Source organism: Anomaloglossus baeobatrachus, chromosome 10 (assembly GCF_048569485.1).
Source record: "Anomaloglossus baeobatrachus isolate aAnoBae1 chromosome 10, aAnoBae1.hap1, whole genome shotgun sequence".
Classification (NCBI taxonomy): Eukaryota; Metazoa; Chordata; class Amphibia; order Anura; family Aromobatidae; genus Anomaloglossus; species Anomaloglossus baeobatrachus.
This window is the reverse complement of record NC_134362.1, coordinates 157,669,246-157,688,692: the sequence shown is the minus strand read 5'-3', so window position 1 is coordinate 157,688,692 and position 19,447 is coordinate 157,669,246. Positions and strand designations below refer to the sequence as shown.

At 50.2% G+C, this 19,447-nt stretch overlaps 1 protein-coding gene and 1 long non-coding RNA gene across 4 annotated transcripts in view; one reads left to right on the top strand and one right to left on the bottom strand.

Moving 5' to 3' along the window:
• The window catches only part of LOC142254614 (uncharacterized), a 116,951-nt gene that overhangs the window by 8,052 nt on the left and 89,452 nt on the right, over positions 1 to 19,447 (bottom strand). The window lies entirely within an intron of this gene.
• Positions 837 to 19,447, top strand: part of ADCY7 (adenylate cyclase 7) — a 225,804-nt gene continuing 207,193 nt past the window's right edge. For 2 of the 3 annotated variants that reach the window (XM_075325745.1, XM_075325741.1), the window contains exon 1: positions 837 to 1,030. The gene's annotated coding sequence lies outside the window, so the exon portion shown is untranslated. Of the gene's footprint in view, positions 1,031 to 1,679; positions 1,719 to 19,447 lie in introns of those variants that run through there. The other variant, XM_075325742.1, reaches the window with a different exon arrangement.

The following is a 19,447-nucleotide window of genomic DNA, read 5'->3' as shown; positions in this document are numbered from 1 at the left end:
GGGTCTAGGAAGGGCCTTACAGCCTCAAAAGGCACCATAGCAAGATGGGTGAGGGAGGCAATTAGTGTAGCCTATTTAGCCTGAAATAGCCAGTACTGGCTATTATAACTGCACATTCCACCAGGTCAGTGGCGACTTCCTGAGCGGAGAGAGCGGATGTGCCTATCGATATGTAAGGCGGCAACCTGGTCTTCTCCTTCCACTTTTTTTAATCACTACAGACTAAATTTGCCTTCCACTGTGGATTTAACGTTTGGCAGAAGGGCTCTACAAGAGGTGGTCCCTTCCCAGGTGCTATTGAAACCATCGGAATCTCTCTGGTGGTGCTGTAATGGGGGAAGGGGAAAACTGAAATTGCTTACTGGTAATTTTTTTTTTTTCCAGAGCAGATGACAGTACTATTATTTCCCCTCCCCCCTCCTTGTTTTCAGCACTTTGTGTTTTAATCCACCGTTTAGTGGTAGTGTTGTGTAATTGTCCCTCTCTCGCTGGTAGTGCTGTCATGGGCTCTGGAAACAACCATTACCAGTAAGTAATTTAGGTTTTTTTTTGGTCTAGAAACTTGCAAAAAAAAAAGCAATTTTTTATTTTGCGCATAATTCATGAAGTACATGCACCATCTTGAAGAATTTTGGTGCAAACAACAGTAGAGAAAAGCACAAGACAAAATAAAGGGATATAAACACCACCCCTCCCCCACGAATGATGAATCTGTGCCCAACTCCAAAATAGAAAGTGGGCAAGCGCATATCGAATGACTGACTACGGGAAGGGTCCCAAACTACCGGTATGTGTTTGAGAAGAACGTCCAGCTGCGGGATCAAATGAGAGCTTGAGCTTGTGGTGCTTGGTTTTGGGCTGCACACGACTGTCGCACCTCGGGGCTCTCATATTTTAGGTTCATGTTGATCTGAAACATTACATGTATATGGTAAAATAAAGCAAGACCTTGCATTTTCGCATGCAAGTTATAGTCCTGGAAAATCCCCTAAAGATACGGTGGTGTATCGTGGCTCATTAAGAAGAGCAGGTAAGAATAGTCGGTCTGAATTTAATTCACATCTTGCTACTTTTCTGCTGTAACGAGCATTGTTGGGTTGTGGTTTGGCAGTTTTGTAGTTGAGTCAGCCATGTTTTTATGAGCATCAGCAGGAAACTTTGAGCGCATGGTTTCCCCATCCTTTCTGGAGCAAAAACATAAATTACATATGATATGCACATAAGCACAAAGACTGCGGCTACATATATTTGTTGGATAACAGTTGTGTGTAAAAGAAACAAACTAAATGTCATTGGGCAGGAAGGTCTCACCACATAATGGTGCAATATTACAACAGACTGGTGGCTCGGGCTCAGGAGCTGATCTTGCACCATTAGCAGAAGGTGCTGGCTGTAGTGGGAGTGAGCTCTGGTCCCAGTCTGTTAGAGAGACTGTCAGCAAAGAATCACTGTTCAAACCAAGCACTGGGGCTTAGTGCACCCTTGCCATGGCCAAACAGCTCAGTGCACCTGCCCACCTACTTGTTTTCCCTCTATATCTGCCTCTCCTCTTCTTTGATTGACAGCTCTGGCTTTATAGAGACAGATAAGGGTGGAGATACAGGGAAAACAAGTTTATGGGAAGGTGCACTGAATTGTTTGGCCATGGCAAGGGTGCACTGAATGCTTGAGCTTGGTTTGAACAATCGTGTGCCAACAATCCCGATAAACCCTTAAAGGTAAGGTGTCGCATTTTTTTATTTTTGTATTACTAGTGATTATGGAATCAAGTAATTTTAATACAAAATTAAACTCACTATTTATTTAGTTTTTATTTCATTCTATTTTTAGTGAAACACGGGGGCGCAATCTTGGATCTGCTGTGTGTAATGACAGTTACCTCATTTATGGCAGCCCTCTGTGCATTGATTCTGATTGTTGGGCTGCGACCCTATTTTCTAACACGGAGAGATCTCTGCTGCGAACTGGACATGCCCCCTGGGCTTTCCAGATCACAGCAGTGGGAGGATATTGCCGCCATCTTTGAGGAGGTTACAGCGTATGCTGTGTGTGTCTGCTGCACTTTCCCCCCTGTCACCCGCCGGAATGGGGTGATTACCAGTGCTGGACAGCGGTAATTGCACTGTAACTGATCCTGGCGTCCTGCTCCCCACGTCGCCACTCACAACCCCCCCTCCCCTCAACCCCCTACTCCCCCGCTCCCCCCGCACCACTCATGCCCCCACTCCACCGCTCACCCCCCCCCCTCCCCATACCCGCCATTCTGCTACTCACCACTCCCTCCCCCGCCGGTCACCACCCCCCCTTTTGCTCACCTCCCACTCCGCTTCCCCCCTCCCCCCCCCCCCCCCCCCCCGCATGTGCTCACCTCGGTCCTCCGCTCCTCTGTGCTATGATCACAGACAGGAGGCACAGACACCAGGCTGACAGGACAGGCTGCCGGGGACGCAGGTCTGAGGTGAGTGGATGCGGCTGGAAGCAGTGATCACAGCGTACAGACTTCTGTAGTACAGTGCCGTTCAGGCTGCAGATCACCCCTCCTCTCTGCATGTCACCTCGGAACTCTGATCCCGGCCTGCAGCACAGTATACGGTGGCGCGGGATATGGTGCACGATAAAGTGTGGCGTCAAATGCAGTGCAGGATACAGTGCGGCGCAGGATACGGTGCAAGATACTGTGTGGTGCGGGATACAGTGTGGCGCGAGATGGCTCCGCACTGTGATCCTAAACTTCAGTCTCTTATCCTTTTGGAAACACCCAGATTGGGAGGGGAGCTGTGACATCAAACACAGGAGAGCAGATTCTGCCCACTTTTCCTGCAGCTGTAATGTGAGCTAATTCTACAGCAGGATTTCAGCAGCTGCTCCCCCTAGTGTTTTGAGTGGAAAATATCAAACTTTAAGGGTATGTTCACACGCAGGATCTTTTACCACAAAGATGCATCGTTTTTGTCCCAAAAAATGCACCAAAAACACACCGCGGAAAAAAAAGCATAAAAAAACCACAATGCGTTTTTGACACTTTTACCATGTTTTGCTAATGCGTTTTCAAGTCAAATCTATTGACTGGAGGGCTTAAAAATACTGGAGAAACGCGAAAAGAATTGACATACTGCATTTGGGTGCATCTTCAAAAACGCAGCCAAGATGCAGACAACAAAAGATGCCCAGTGTTTACAGCAAAATCAAAATCTCAGAGGCTTTGCTGGGTGAAGGAACTGCATGCATTCAGGTGCATCTTTGTGACTTCAAAAACGCAGCTAAAGATTCCCTGTGTGAACTTGGCCTTAAATTTTTTTTTTATATTTTTGTCAAGTAAAACCAAATAATATTTAACCAAACATTAATACGTTACATTTTTTAGTTATTGAAATGTCCTTTTTTTTTTTTTTTACGATACTTTCCCTTTAAATGCCTTAATCAATAGAGACAGCTGCATTCTTGTGGTTGTTATTGAGGACTCCATTTGTACCCCATCACGCTACTGGATATATGATTGGGTAACAGCCTAAGAGCGACCTATGTGTCCGGTCTGGTTTCTGAAGATTGCATTGAACATAGCTTTTGTTCCATGAAATGAAGTGGGCAGTATTGTACATGACCTGTTAGGGTTTTGTCTGTCTGACCCTGCATGACAAGAAGATGTGTATGTACAATGCAAATTCAGTGCCTAAATGTTTTTGTTTTTTTTTCTTTGCCTAATATATATATATATATATATATATATATATATATATATATATATATATATATATATATATATATATATATATATATATATATATATATATATATATAATATATATGTAGTACAGACCAAGTGTTTGGACACACCGTCTCATTCACAGAGTTTTCTTTATTTTCATGACTCTGAAAATTGTAGATTCGCATTGAAGACATCAAAACTATGAATTAACACATGTGGAATGAAATACTTAACAAAAAAGTGTGAAACAGCTGAACATATGTCTTATATTCTAGGTTTTTCAAAGTAGCCACCTTTTGCTTTGATTACAGCTTTGCACACTCTTGGCATTCTCTTGATGAGTTTCAAGAGGTAGCCAACGGAAATGGTCTTCCAACAGTCCAGAAGGAGTTCCCAGAGATGCTTAGCACTTGTTGGCCCTTTTGCCTTCACTCTGTGGTCCAGCTCACCCCAAACCATCTCAATTGGGTTCAGGTCTGGTGACTGTGGAGGCCAGGTCATCTGGCGTAGCACCCCATCACTCTCCTTCTTAGTCAAATAGCCCTTACACAGCCTGGAGGTGTGTTTGGGGTCATGACTTATCTATAAGGGATAAGCGGGTCTCCAGTGACAAACTTCCCCTTAATTTAAATATATTAGTAACGACACAGACTCCGACTTTATTGCCAAATGGCCACAGCTTTATTAAACAGTATATATGTACCAAACTTGTGGCTCAACATGCCACCCCATTAACACCTGAACCTGTACATATATACATATTCTCCACAAAATGACACCTGATAGGTCCATCCGAGAGGGCAACCATCATTCCTATCCCCCGGCCGTAACCTCCAACCGGCCCAGGGGACCACCTCGGCCGTGACCAACCGACCCCGAGGTGTAGGGTAATTTAACGTTCCATCGTTAATTACCCCTCCCCAGAACCTGCAGGACCTCCGCCTACAAGTTCCCATCCAACTCGAAGCCACTCCCCCTGAGTGGCTTCATACCAACAAACCTACTGTCGGTACACCAAACCTCTCTGAACGGACCTATCACCCCGCCACAGACCGGCCAAGTGACACCTTACTTGGCCCGGGCCCCCCACACCCCCAATGCTCGTTCCAATCCATCCCTCAAACCCAACATCCACAAATCCAAACCGACATCCGTGAGATGGACCCCCTCACGCCTCAAATACTGCTCGGTGGACTTCTCCAAGTCCTCAAATCGAACCACCAAACTTCCGTTCCACGCTACAAACCTGCCAATCGCCCGGTTCAATTTTTTCCCGGGCCCTGTGAATCCGATCCACCGCCCTCCCAAAACGCCACTGCATCCGGGCTACCATATCGGACCACACAATCACGATGCCATGGAACGCCCTCCACAACCGAAGTAAGTCCAACTTGATATCCCTTTTTAACTCTCTCGCCGTCCTCACTCCAAGATCATTCCCCCCCACATGCAGCATTAAAACATCAGGTTCCCTGTCAATCCGGCTATAATACGCCAATTCAGGGCGAACTCTACTCCAAGTCATGCCCCGAACTCCGAGCCATTTCACACGGGCTTCCTACATCGCCGCTCCGAGCTGACGACCGTCCCGGCGAACATCCGCCCGCAAAGCTCCCCAAAAACACAAAGGAATGCCCGAGAATCCACACGAGGCATGGTCCTACAAAATATAAAGACCCTGAATACAACAACAATTGTCCACGAAGAAACTGCCCACCAAACCATACTCAATAAAGGACCCCCCTGTCACCAAACATCACCTAATCAGATGTGGTCTAATATACAAACGAAACCTGAAGGAATCCCAGCTCCCAATCCGCCGGATCCAACCCTCACTCAGCCCCCCCACTTAGCCGCTTCGGTCGCTGCCCCAATCCGAAAGGAGTGGGACCCATAATCCCTTGGCTCCTCCCCCGGCCCGTACTAAAGCCGTCTTCAACACTGCCATACTGGAATCGCGATAAGGCAGATCCATCCACATGTCTAATGAAAACACCGGGGTAGCCACCCCACACCTGCAAGAATTCCGCCACCTGAACCACTGGGCATAGGTGGTGCCCTGGCAATTCAAACAATGTCACCAGACGTCCCCGACCTATTTGATCTGTCTTTTAAAACCGTAGCCGGCACTCGCTCCATCCTTTCCAAGCGTAACAACCTCCAATAACAGCCCGCCTACGGCATGCCTGGCAGGGCTACCCAATTCTCTGATGCAGAAAGCCCCAAAAAATGCCAATACGAAGGCAACCGTAAACAAGCCTCGTTCCTAATCGGACGAGCATATATCCCCCAAACACCTCACCAAACGAACCAACGACGGAAACAATAGTGGCCGTCTCCAGTCTCGCGACCGCGCGCCCTTTCGAAAACCATCACCTGCCGCACCAGAAAATCCTTTGTCACGTCCCGAACCCCTTGCATTTTAAACAAGAAGGCCAACACCGCCAACTTGTAATCATCACCGAAACAGACCGGCCTGCTGAAAAATCCCAGCTAATCAATAACAAAACCCCCAGCACTCGGCCTGTCTAACCAAGCTCCATAAAATCCGCCTTCTCCAATTCCTCCCATTCCTGTCACACAGCCTGGTATCGGCACCAAGTAGCCTCAGCCACCGGTCTCCTGATTCCCTCAAATGCTACACCGATGCCAGGTCCCACAGCCATGCCGGGCATAGTTCTCCAACCTTGTCCGCTCCTGGCACCAGTCGCCTGAACCTGTGGAACTGAAACCGAGAGAGTGCATCAGCCACTTAATTTTGCACTCCGGGCACATGCTGCGCCACCACGCACATGTTGAGTTCTAAGCAACCCAACACCAGATGTCTCAAGTACCACACTACCGGGGGCGATTTTGCCGACAATGAATTGATCGAATGCACCACTGCCATGTCATTACAATGCACACAAAGCTTCTTGCCCGCAAAATCTGGGCCCCACAACTCCACCGCCACTATGATGGGGAACATTTCCAGCAGCGCCAAATTCGTCACCAACCCCTTTTCCACCCAAAGCCGTGGCCATTTGCCCACACACCAATGCGTCCTAAAATTGCCCCAAAACCTGATGCCCCCGCCGCATCAATAAACAGTTCCAGCTGGCTATCTGATACTGCCTTGCTCATCCATAACGTCTGTCCGTTGTATCGTTCAAGGAATGCAGCCCCACACCAGCAAATCTCCTTTCCTCATCATTGTCACTCTGACAAACTGATTTGTAGCAATCACCCCTGCCGTCGCGCTCGCCAGACGCCTGTTAAATATTCGCCCCATCGGCCTAATGCGACATGCAAAATTCAACTTCCCAAGGACCGACTGAAATCCCGTAACCGCACCTTCTTAGTCCGGTGCAACAACTGCACCGACGCCTTCAAATCACGCAGCTCGTCCTCCGGCAATCGGCATTCCATAGCCACCGTGTCAATTCCAATGCCCAGGAAACATAGGGACTTCACTGGCCCTTCTGTTTTCTCCTGTGCCAACGGAATGCCCAGGCTTCCCGCAATGCGTTCTAATGTAAATAGCAGCAAGGAACAAACCGAGGAGCCTGCTGGGCCCCCGCAAAAGAAATCATCCAAATAGTGTATTACTGAGTGGACACCCGCCACATCCCTGACTACCCATTCCACAAACGAACTAAACGCTTCAAACTAAGCGCACGAAATAGCACAACCCATGGGCAGGCACCGATCCACATAGTATTCCCCATCCCACCTGCACCCCAAAAGGTGAAAACTCTCCGGGTGCACCGGAAGTAACCGGAAAGCTGCTTCCACGTCCGCCTTGGTCATCAGGGCCCCCTTTCCCCGCTACCCGCACTAACTCCAAAGCCTTGTCAAACGATACATAACAGACCTCCGGCAACTCGGGTGAAATCCCGCCGTTCACCAACAACCCAGCCGGGTAAGAGAGATGATGAAGGAGCCGAAACTTGTTCGGCTCCTTCTTGGGTACCACTCCCAGCGGCGAAAACCTCAAGTTGGGGAGTGGCGGGTCCTGGACCGGACCCGCCATCCCCCCCACTCCACCTCCTTCTGCAGCTTTTCCGTCACCACCTCCGGGTGTTCTTTTGCGGACCCCGAATTACCTGGGCGAAACACCGGCGCCCCAAATTCAAATGGAATCCGGAAACCTTCCATAAAACCCGCCGCAAACAGCTCCGACGCCCGATCATCCGGATATCTATTTAAATAGGGACGCATCGCCTCGACCCTCACTGGCGTCCTCCCTGTTTCCAAAACCTTCCCCTGACTTTTCTTTCCCCCTTTGAAACACCTGGCCAAAGAGTGGGAAACCTCTACAACCGGAACACTCGTGTTTGAACTGACACGCTGCCCCAAACTTACATTGCCCCTCACTAAATTACCAACACGCCCCTTTCTTTTTTCCAGCCGAAGACCCGCCACTCGCACCCGGGCCCCTGGCACCCCCTCAAAAGGGCTGCGCCGGAGCCGTCATCAAACGCATCCACAGAGAAATATCTTTGTGTTCCCACCGGATGCCAGGCCGCATAGCCTTCCGTTGCCAGTTAGTAAACGTCCTCTGGATCAACCTACACCTCCCTTTTTTTTTTTTTTCTTTTTTTTTTTTTTAATCCTCCTTTTCTTTTAGAGTCACTTGGCTTCACTTTATCCAAGTTAAACTTCCAAGGAAGCAGGGAAAATTTTTCCCCATATTCCCCTTTCCTTATCTACTCCCTCACCTCCTTTTTCAAATGCACCCCTAACGGACTCCCAAAGCACCCGTAACTTCGCTCCGTGCCCTATCATCCAAACGCACAACCTAATCATCCTTTTCCACGTCCTCGCTAACCAACGCCACGGCCGCCGCGCCGTCCGCCTGACCCGCAACGACCACTGGCACAACCTCCTAAGCCTCTACCTCGCGCACCGGTACCACCGGCAGCCACCCCGACCGTGGGACCCACCCATGCCCCCCGCCAAGGGACCCAGGCCCGCTTCGACCTGACCGCTCAGCCGACAACCCCTGCAACACCCCTAGCAGCTGCCCCCAAAACTCCGCCCCGGGTAACCCCGACTGACCGACCGCACTAAACCCCCGGCAAACCACTCCCCGCGGTGGAACCCCCGCCCCCGCTAACACTACCCACAACATTAAACATATTGGTTGTCCTCTCACCGGGCTGCCTCTGAACCGAATCCGGAGCAGCCGTACCGCGAACATCCTGCTGCCGTTCCATCCGTCCTGCCGCCTCCTCCGGTCCTTCTTCTTCGCCCGAATAAGAAGAGCTGCTGGAGTCCGCTGGGGGGACCAGCGAGGGGACAGCCCGCACCTGGTGGCCGTCAACCCCCACGGTCACCGCACCCTGCTCCTCCGTGCCCCTCTTGCTTGTCCTCTTTTTCATGCCGCGGCGCGGCGTCCTGCCGCCGTCCTTCTTTGCTGCCCCCTCCTGCTGCACTGCTGTAAGATCTGTAGCTCCCGGTGGTCCCCCTCCCTGCCGACTGCAGGAAGGCCGTGCCTCTCCGTCCGGATGCCGGGAACACCCCCCAGCCTGATCCATGCTGGGAGGTACCGTAATAACGGACCGCCGCAAGGGCCCTGCAGACTGCATGACCCTGCCACCAGCCCCCTCCGACTACCGCTCCGATCCGCGCCGCCCCTCCATCCATGCTCTCTCCCCTGCCAACTGCAGGGAGTCTCCCCGTCCGCTCCGTGGTGCTGGGCGCCACCCCCAGCCCGCACCTCACTGGGGGCTGCCGCTGCTCTGGTCCGTGGCCGTGCAGGCCGCGGACCGGAAGTTGGCCTTATAGAAGCTCCGCCCACCCCCGGCCCGCGGGATCTCCGGCGAGGATTCCTCCCGGCAGCCGGAGACACGTCTGAAGGTGAGGTGCACTCCGCTGCCCCGGAGGGTCCCCGAAGGGGCTCCTAAATCTGATTACTCCCCCCCCCCCACCGGGGGAGTAGCGCTCCGGCGGTCGTGCCCGCCGGGCACGCAGCGCAGGTCCGGGCGCAGGAGCAGAGGTAGCCGCTCTAGCCCTGCAGACCCCTCCAGCTGCTCCCGCAGCGCGTCCTCGCCGATGGCCTCAGATGCCCCCCGCCCCAGCTCCAGCACCGCTGCTAAGTCCGCCATTCTTCAGTCAGGGATGCAGCAGCGCAGGGGGGACACGCTGTCTGTAGGTCAAAAGGGGCAGTGACCTCTGCACAGCCCCCTTTATACCCACCACACCAACCCTCCCATATCTTGTCCCTCACCCAATCCCTTTTCCCGACTCTCCCACCAATCAGGCAGCCCCTAAGTACCTCCAACCTTAGCACTTAACTCTTTCCTACCCTAACCCTCCCGATCGTCATGGGCCTGTTCACCCCTATGGGGCTCACTGCCCGTCTTTGTCCTGTTGAAAAATAAATGATGGTCCAACTAAACACAAACCGGATGGAATAGCACGCCGCTGCAAGATGCTGTGGTAGTCATGCTGGTTCAGTATGCCTTCAATATTGAATAAATCCCCAACAGTGTCACCAGCAAAGCACCCCCACACCATCGCACCTCCTCCTCCATGCTTCACGGTGGGAACCAGGCATGTAGAGTCCATCCATTCACCTTTTCTGTGTCGCACAAAGACACGGTGGTTGGATCAAAAGATCTCAAATTTGGACTCGTCAGACCAAAGCACAGATTTCCACTGGTCTAATGTCCATTCCTTGTGTTCTTTAACCCAAACAAGTCTCTTCTGCTTGTTGCCTGTCCTTAGCAGTGGTTTCCTAGCAGCTATTTTACCATGAAGGCCTGCTGCACAAAGTCTCCTCTTAACAGTTCTAGAGATGTGTCTGCTGCTAGAACTCTGTGTGGCATTGACCTGGTCTCTAATATGAGCTGCTGTTAATCTGCGGTTTCTGAGGCTGGTGACTCGGATAAACGTATCCTGCGCAGCAGAGGTGACTGTTGGTCTTTCTTTCCTGGGGTGGTCCTCATGTGAGCCAGTTTCTTTGTAGCGTTTCATGGTTTTTGCCACTGCACTTGGGGACACTTTCAAAGTCTTCCCAATTTTTTGGACTGACTGACCTTCATTTCTTAAAGTAATGATGACCACTCGTTTTTCTTTACTTAGCTGCTTTTTTCTTGCCATAATACAAATTCTAACAATGTATTCAGTAGGACTATCAGCTGTGTATCCACCAGACTTCTGCACAACACAATTGATGGTCCCAACCCCATTTATAAGGCAAGAAATCCCACTTATTAAACCTGACAGGGCACACCTGTGAAGTGAAAACCATTCCCGGTGACTACCTCTTGAAGCTCATCAAGAGAATGCCAAGAGTGTGCAAAGCAGTAATCAAAGCAAAAGGTGGCTACTTTGAAGAACCTAGAATATAAGACATATTTTCAGTTGTTTCACACTTTATTAAGTATTTAATTCCACATGTGTTAATTCATAGTTTTGATGCCTTCAATGTGAATCTACAGTTTTCAGAGTCATGAAAATAAAGAAAACTCTTTGAATGAGAAGGTGTGTCCAAACATTTGGTCTGTACACGATCTAGATATAGAATATTTTTATTTTATTACTGCAGTGTATAAATGGGATTTTTAATTATTATTATTATTATTACTGCATGGAACAGCGCTACAGAAAATGTCAGCTCTCGCAAATACATTTTTTTCTCAATTGTTTCTTTCTCGATTGTTCATATAAAGCACCAGAATAACAATGTTGAATTAAACGCCTCTGTGCAATATCTGCTTTCCTCTGTGGTGCGCTGCAGAGAATAGAGCACTGGCCGCTGATATCCACCACAATTTACTGCAAGAGGCCCAACCTGAAATATATTACACCCTGTGATGGGCTTATCACCTCCCCTACCAAAAAAAAAATCTAAAAGTAATATATTTAAAAGTACAAAAATTGTGTATGCGTTCTTAAAACCACTAGATGGCATCAAGATACATATTAATTGATATAGTAATAGTGCATATATTTGTGTCATCCAGAGACGCCGGCGGTAATGCACATTTCTAGACTTTGTGAAAAATGTATATTTCCTATGCTTACTGTAATCTTTTTGTAGATGGTGAAAGTTGGTTTCAGAGACATTTTGGAATCTTAATTCCTTGTAACACTAATAATAACTCTTACATTGACTTTACATGTCCTACGCAGTGATGTGGTCTTTTGGTCACTAAGTCAAGTATTTTACTTTACTCATGCGGGTAGTAAAGGCTGCAGGCCAATTTAAATAGTCATCTAGGTTAGCGGTGCTGAGAAAAGGAGCTGTTGCCGGAGAGAGAACATCTCACTGGAACCAGCGGAGTTTAATATTAGTTTTTAATTGTTGGGTTTTTGGGAAGGGGGGAAGGGGGGAAGGGGGGTTGTGTTTTTTTGTTTTTTTTTCTTTTCCAATTTAGTGATGTTATATTCTACAGTGCTCAGCATAAATGAGTACACCCCCTTTGAAAAGTAGTATTTTAATAAATGTCTCACTGAACACAAGAATTTCCAACGGTTTTCCAAGTTTTATAGAACTTTTTTTTTTTTTTTTTACCTATAAAATGAAAGTAAGGGTAATATAACTTTTTGAATCCTAACACTCTTATAGGGATGGACAAACAAGGAGAGATGTAAAACCATAAATCCACAGCTCCTAAAACAGTCTAGTAATTGCCCTAGACCTGACCTTGATTTGTCATAGCCTGACAGCGGAGGTTGGCACCCTAAGATCACGTAATGGCACTACCACTTGTGATGGTTGACCCTGAATGTCCTTAACTGCACCCTCAACAATAAACCAAGTGTAACACAAAAACAACAAACCTAAATGAAGCGAACACAGAGGGTGAGACACAGGGCTAGTAACATACAAATACAGTCGTACAGGAATGATGGATTACAAGAAACCAAAAAGAGTAATAGAATATGTGGAAACCCTCCCAAATGTAAGTGAAACGAAATAGGAGAAAACTGGGAAGGGAATCACACAAACAAAACTGCAAAGAACAGCAATAGGTAACCATTCTTTGACTATGAAAGAATGTCCTCCATTCCTACAGCAAAAGTGTTAACTTCGACAACAAAACACAGCTCAATATCAGGCTGACTGAACAGGAGATTTAGAAAAGGCATTCTCTACCTCAGCTGACCATAAAGAAGTCAGTCTCCTTCTTGATCATGTCAGTTATCCCCTTAATGACCAAGGACATGTTGGTACGTCCTTCGTCACCTCCCTCCTGTTACCGCTGGCTCCGACGGCAATTCCGCGACATTCCACTAACGTGTTTGCTGATCTGGTCAGCAGACGTGCAGCTAACCGGTGCCGGTGGATCAGAGATCCACCTGTGCCTGTTGACACCTTACATCGCACTGTCAAACACTGAGAGAACGATTTAAATAACCATGGCGGGGAGTGCTCCATTCCCCGCCACCATCAGTGGCCCCGTGATACAACCACTGGTTACCATGGTGGTGTCACAGTAGCGCAGGGTCATCTGATAACCCCTGACGCTGCCATGATTCACTTCCTGTGAGAGCCGACAGCATCGGCACTGATGGGGATGCTGCACTGATGAGCCAAAATGCACAGGTGGTCGGATAGTGCAGGCATAAAGTCCCCTAGGGAGACTAGTAAGATCAATAAAAAATGTAAAAAAATATCCCCTACAAGTTCAAAATAAAAAAATGCACATATTTGGTATCACTGAATTTAGAAATGTCCGATCTATCAAAATATAAAATCAATTAATCTGATTGGTGCAAGAAAAAAAAATTCCAAACACTAAAAGAAGGGAATTTTGTTTACTTACCGTAAATTCCTTTTCTTCTAGCTCCAATTGGGAGACCCAGACAATTGGGTGTATAGCTATTGCCTCTGGAGGCCACACAAAGTATTACACTTAAAAGTGTAAGGCCCCTCCCCTTCTGGCTATACACCCCCAGTGGGATCACTGGCTCACCAGTTTTAGTGCCAAAGCAAGAAGGAGGAAAGCCAATAACTGATTTAAAGACCAATTCAATCCGAGGAGACATCGGAGAACTGAACCATACCACATGAACAACATGTGTACCCGAAAAAACAGAAAAACCCCGAGAAAACAGGGCGGGTGCTGGGTCTCCCAATTGGAGCTAGAAGAAAAGGAATTTACGGTAAGTAAACAAAATTCCCTTCTTCTTTGTCGCTCCATTGGGAGACCCAGACAATTGGGATGTCCAAAAGCAATCCCTGGGTGGGTAAAAGAATACCTCATGATAGGGCCGTCAAACGGCCCTCTCCTACAGGTGGCCAACCGCCGCCTGAATGACTTATCTACCTAGGCTGGCGTCTGCCGAAGCGTAGGTATGCATCTGATAATGCTTGGTAAAAGTAAGTAGACTCGACCAGGTGGGTGCCTGACACACCTGCTGAGCCGTAGCCTGGTGCCGTAATGCCCAGGATGCACCCACGGCTCTGGTAGAATGGGCCTTCGGCCTTGAGAGAACCAGAAGCCCAGTAGAACTGTAGGTTTCAAGAATTGGTGCCTCGAGCCCCCGAGCAAGGGTGGATCTGGAAGCTTGCGACTGTTTACGCCGACCAGCGACAAGGACAAAGAGTGCATCCGGGTGGCGCAGGAGCGCCATGCGGGAAGTAGAACCTGAGTGCTCTCACCAGAACCAACAGATGCAAATCTTTCTGAAATTGATGGACTGGACGAGGACACAAAGAAGGTGAGGTGATATCCTGATTGATATGAAAATGGGATACCACCTTAGGGAGAAATTCCGGAACCGGACGCAGAACTACCCTGTCCTGGTGAAGGACCAGGAAGGGAGTTTGTATGAGAGCGTTGCTAGCTCGGAAACTCTCCTAAGAGACGAGACCGTTACTAGAAGGCCACTTCCCGTGAAAAACGGGAAGGGAGACATCCTTCAAAGGCTCGAAAGGCGGCATCTGGAGAGCAATTAGAACCTTGTTCAGATCTCAGGGCTCTAACGGCCGCTTGTACGGAGTGCTGAGAAGACAAACTCCCCGTAGGAACGTGCGTACCTGAGGAAGTCGTCGTTTCTGAAAAAATACAGATAGCGCTGAGACTTGTCCCTAAAGGGAACTGAGCGACAACCCATTTTCCTACCTAGATTGCAGGAAGGAAGGAAACATAGACGATGCAACCGGCCAGGGAGAAACACCCTGCGCCGAGCACCGAGATAAGAACATCTTCCACGTCCTGTGGTCAATCTTGGCGGACGTTGGTATGCTAGCCTGTCTCATGGTGGCAACCACGTCCTGAGGTAATCCTGACGACACTAGGTTCCAGGACTCAATGCCACACCATCCGGTTGAGGGCCGTAGAATCCAAATGGAAGAATGGCCCTTGAGACAGCCAGTCTGATTGGTCTGGTAGTGCCCCCGGTTAGCCTACCGTGAGGCACCACAAAACCGAGTACCACACATCCTCGGCCAATTTGTAGCGACGAGGATGGTGCGGCCGCAGTCGGTCTTGATCTAGCGCAGTACTCTGGGCAACAATGCCAGAGGTGGCACCTAAGGTAGCTGGAACTGCGACCAATGCTGAACTAAGGCGTTTGCCGCTAGAGCTCGATGATTGTGAAACCGTGCCATGAAGCTGGCACATTGTTGTTGTGCCGTGACGCCATTAGATCGACGTCCGGCCTCTGTCAGCGGCGCCAGATCTCCTGAAACCCGTCCGGGTGAGGAGACCATACTCTTTCGGCCACACCTCAGCGACTTAGGAAGTCAGCTTCCTAGTTTCCACACTTGGGATGAATTGTGGATATGGTGGATGCCGTGTCTTCCACCCACATCAGAACCTGCCGGACTTCCTGGAAGGCTTGCCGGTTGCGCGTTCTTCCTTGGTGGTTGATGTATGCCACCGCTGTGGAGCTGTCCGACTGAAGTCGGATATGCTTGCTTTTCAGCCGCTGTTGGAAGGATTGTAGGGCAAGATACACTGCTCTGTGTTCAAGAACATTGATCTGAAGAGTGGACTCTTGCTGAGTCCACGTACCCTGAGCGCTGTAGTGGAGAAAAACTGCTCCCCACCCTGATAGACTCGCGTCTGTCGTAACTATCGCCCAGACGGGGATAGGAAGGACCTTCTTTTTGACCAAGAGGTGAGAAGAAGCCACCACCGTAGAGATTCCTTGGCCGCCTGAGAAGAACGACGACTCTGTTGAGGGACGTCGACTCCTCGTCCCATTGGCGGAGAATGTCCCATTGTAGTGGACGCAGTAAAACTGCGCGAAAGGAACTGCCTCCATTGCTACCATCTTACGTAGGAAGTGCATGAGGCGTGTCAATGTGTGCGACTGGTTCTTAAAGAAGAGCTTGCAGCCCGTAGTGAATGCTGTTTGTCTAGCGGCAGCTTCACTATCGCTGAGAGAGTAAGAAACTCTATGCCTAGATATGTTATCGATAGGGTCGGGGTCGGATCTGACTTTAAAAAGTTGATGATCCACCCAAAACTCTAGAGAGTCTCCAGCGCAACGTTCGGGCAGTGTTGGCATGTTTCCTAAGAGAGTGCCTTGACAAGTAGATCGTCTAAATACGGGACCACAGAGTGACCCTGAGAGTGCAGGACTGTGACTACTGCTGCCCTGACCTTGGCGAAGACCAGTTGGACTGTCGCTAGCCGGAAGGTAGAGCTACGAACAGAGGGTGTTCGTCTCCTATAACGAAGCGTAGAAACGCTAGTGCTCTGGATCAATCGGCACGTGTGGATAAGCATCCTTGATGCCTAATGATGCTAGGAAATATCCTTGGGACCTTGAGGCGATGACATGGCGGAGGGATTCCATCCGGAACCGCCTGGTGTCCACGAGCTTGCTGAGCATTTTTAGATCCAGAACGGGACGGAACGGCCCGTTGTTATAGGTACCGCAAAGAATTTGGGGTAAAAACCGTGACCTTGTTCCTGAAGAGGAACGGGGGTCATCACTCTTTCTGCCTATAGAGTGCACCCTGTTTGCAGAAGAGCAGCGGCCCGGCCGGGAGGTGGAGAAATTCTGAAGAATCGAGTTGGAGGACGAGAAGTGAGCTCTATCCTGTACCCGTGAGACAGAATGTCTCACACTCAATGGTCATTGACCTATGGCAGCTAAATATCGCCAAGGCGGGAGAGCCTGCTACGGACCGAGGCCGCAAGTCATGAGGAAGCCGCCTTGGAAGCGGGTTTTCCGACTGTCGCTTTTTTGGGCGAGACTGAGCCCGCTAAGAATCTTAGCTCCTCTGATCCTTTTGAGTCCACCTTGGACGAGGAAAAATGGGACCTGCCCGAGCCTCGAAAAGGCCGAAAACCCCGACTGCCTCTTGCTCTGTTGGGGTTTGTTGTGTCCGGGCTGAGGAAAGGATGAATCCTTACCCCTGGACTGTTTGATGGTTACATCCAACGCTCACCAAACAGTCGGTCAGCAGAAAAAGGCAACTGGTTAGGCAACCTTTTTTGGAAGCAGAATCTGCCTTCCATTCACTTAACGAGCAGACCAGGCTCTGCTTAAAAAGACGGAGTAGCGGAGGCTACCGCCGCACGGTTCGCAGAGTCCAGGACAACCTGAATCGCGTAAGAAACAAATGCAGACATTTGAGAGGTTAAGGATGCCACCTGCGGCACAGATGTACGTGTAACCGTGTCAATCTGTGTAAGACAAGCTGAAATAGCTTGGAGTGCCCCAAGGGAGAGAATGCCGGAGCAACGGTGCGCCGACAGCCTCATAGATGGCTTTCGACCAGAGATCCATCTGTCTGTCAGTGGCATCTTTGAGTTTGCAGTTCCATCTCCCACTGCAACTATGGATCTAGCTACAAGCCTGGAGATTGGAGGATGCCGCTCTGGACATTGGGTCCAGTCCTTGACCAAGTCAGGGGACAGGGATAGCGTGTATCCTAAGCCGTTTGGAGAAGCGCATATCTGGATAAGCGTGGTGTTCCTGGACTGCCTCTCTGAAGGCAGAGTGGTCCAGAAAAATACGTGAAGCTGACTCCTCCACTGGAGGAGTTGTGAGAAATAACCCACATTCTATAGATGGACGCTATAAGATTATTTACTATGGCGTCACAATCAGGTGTATCCAGATTGAGAGCGGTCTCAGGATCAGAATCCTGAGCCGCTACTTCCGCCTCATTACACAGCGAGTCCTTCTGTTAGGACCCTGATGAAACCGAGGCCGCTCATAGCGAGCCCACTTAGGCTGTCTGGGACTGACGTCCGTGCAGAGCCGTGACTCTGGGATGCGTGTGACATTCCCGGAGCTGTTAGTTATTCACACTGAGGGGGGCCATGGATCAATGATTCAACAGTGCCCATATTGTGAGAGACATGTCCGGACTGCTAGGCTTCTAGTATCATAGCCATAGTCTCAGAAAAACTGTCAGTAAATACTGCAGACACCGTCCTCATCCCCTGGCCATTAGTGCATACAATGGGAGTCTATGTACCTGCCGGCCGTATAGCCGTACATGCTGTACCAGCTGTATAGAAAAACATGTGGTTCTGCACCTTTGTTTTACACAGAGAATATGCTGATAACTCCTCCGCATAATCCAGGAGGGTATATACAACGTGCGACCAAACAGTGCAATGTATATAGTACAAGCATATCTATAAGTGCACTTCTGCACTAGTGGGGTTAGCACCACAGGTGCTGCTTAACGCCTGTTACAGCGATTGTGTGACTATCAGAATGCCAGGGTCTTCCACACTTGTCTCTGTATCGTACAGAAACTGACACTAATGGCTGCCGGTGTCCTTGTAGAGAAGGAAGCCGTGGGCGTGCCTGAGAAAGTGCGGGAATTGCACACAGTGAGAGGGGTGGAGTATGCAAAACATACTCCAGCTCTCAGCTCTGCTCTTGCAGCGTCACGCCCCTACCCTGACTGTCAGGGCTGTGGGCGGTAACGAAGGGAGACTAGGCCCAGAAGCCGGGGACTCGAGTTAACAGCGCGGCCGCCGTAAAAGCGCGGGCCGCGCTGAAGTCCCCGGCGCACCACAAGTGCCAGCCGCGCCGCAGTCCCAGCGGCCGGCGCGACCGCCCTAGAAGTGGCCAGCGTCCCGCCCCTCTCCTGACTGGCAGGTCTGGGGGCGGGAACGAACTAAAGCAGGCCGCAAAAGCCGGGGACTCGAGTTATCAGCGCGGCCGCCGTAAAAGCGCGGGCCGCGCTGAAGTCCCCGGCGCACTACAAGTGCCAGCCGCGCCGCTGTTCCAGCGGCCGGCGCGCCCGAGTCCTAGACGTGGGCAGCGTCCCGCCCCTCTCCTGACTGGCAGGTCTGGGGGCGGGAACGAACGGAAGCAGGCCGCAAAAGCCGGGGACTGTAGTTATCAGCGCGGCCGCCGTAAAAGCGCAGGCCGCGCTGAAGTCCCCGGCGCACTACAAGTGCCAGCCGTGCCGCAGTCCCAGCGGCCGGCGCGGCCGAGTCCCATAAGTGTGCCTGCTTCAGCTAAGCTGAATGAGGCTATGGCACAGGCGCCGCAGCGCTGATGTCCCCCGGCGCACTACAACACCCAGCATGCTGCGGTGTGAGCGCCAAATGCACGGGGACACAGAGTACCTTGAGGAAGCAGGGCCATGTCCCTGATGTACTCCGCTCCATCCAGCATCTTCTCCAGGGGCTGTAGATGGAGCACGGTCTCAGTGCCTGGAGACCGGTAAATCCCACTTCACCCAGAGCCCTGTAAAAAGGGATGGGGAAGGAATCAGCATGTGGGCTCCTGCCGCCGTACCCGCAATGGGTACCTCAACCTTACAAACACCTCCGACATACAGTGGGGTGAGAAGGGAGCATGCTGGGGACACTATAT